The sequence below is a fragment of the Phyllobates terribilis genome, unplaced genomic scaffold (assembly GCF_046119375.1).
Source record: "Phyllobates terribilis strain yellow unplaced genomic scaffold, ASM4611937v1 Scaffold_1__5_contigs__length_1240528914, whole genome shotgun sequence".
NCBI classification, from domain to species: Eukaryota; Metazoa; Chordata; class Amphibia; order Anura; family Dendrobatidae; genus Phyllobates; species Phyllobates terribilis.
Window position 1 is genome coordinate 1,030,745,904 of NW_027362761.1, and position 601 is coordinate 1,030,746,504.

The following is a 601-nucleotide window of genomic DNA, read 5'->3' on the forward strand; positions in this document are numbered from 1 at the left end:
CATCTGTGGTATTGCACTTTTTTTGCAATTTCACCGCACTTGGAATTTTTTTCCCGTGCACGATATGGTAAAACCGGTAATGTCGTTCAAAAATACAACTCGTCCTGCAAAAAATAAGCCCCCACACGGCCATATTGACCGAAAAATAAAAATGACTCTGGGAACAAGGGGAGCAAAAACCAAAATGCAAAAACTGAAAATCCAAAGGTCCTTAAGAGGTTGACGCAGTTGGAATTTTTTTTCCTGATTTCCAGTGCATCACATAATAATGAATGGTTTAATTCAAAAGTACGATTCGTCCAGCAAAAAAAAACAAGCCCTCATACGGCTATATTGAAGGAAAATAAAAAGTTATGGATCTTGGAAGAAAAAATAAAAAAACCCGGAAAATGGCCACGGCGTGAAAAGGGTCTATGTTGACTTTTAGGATTGCTACCTCTAACAGGTGCCTCAAGAGTTCCAATCCAGTTTCCTTTCATAAGAGAATGTATTTTTTCATATACAAATATTCATTAACTTAATCATATACAGAATACTACAAAAAATATATAGCCCCACCCTCACTTATTAAAGAAAAAAGACTGCACACTATTTTTTCATA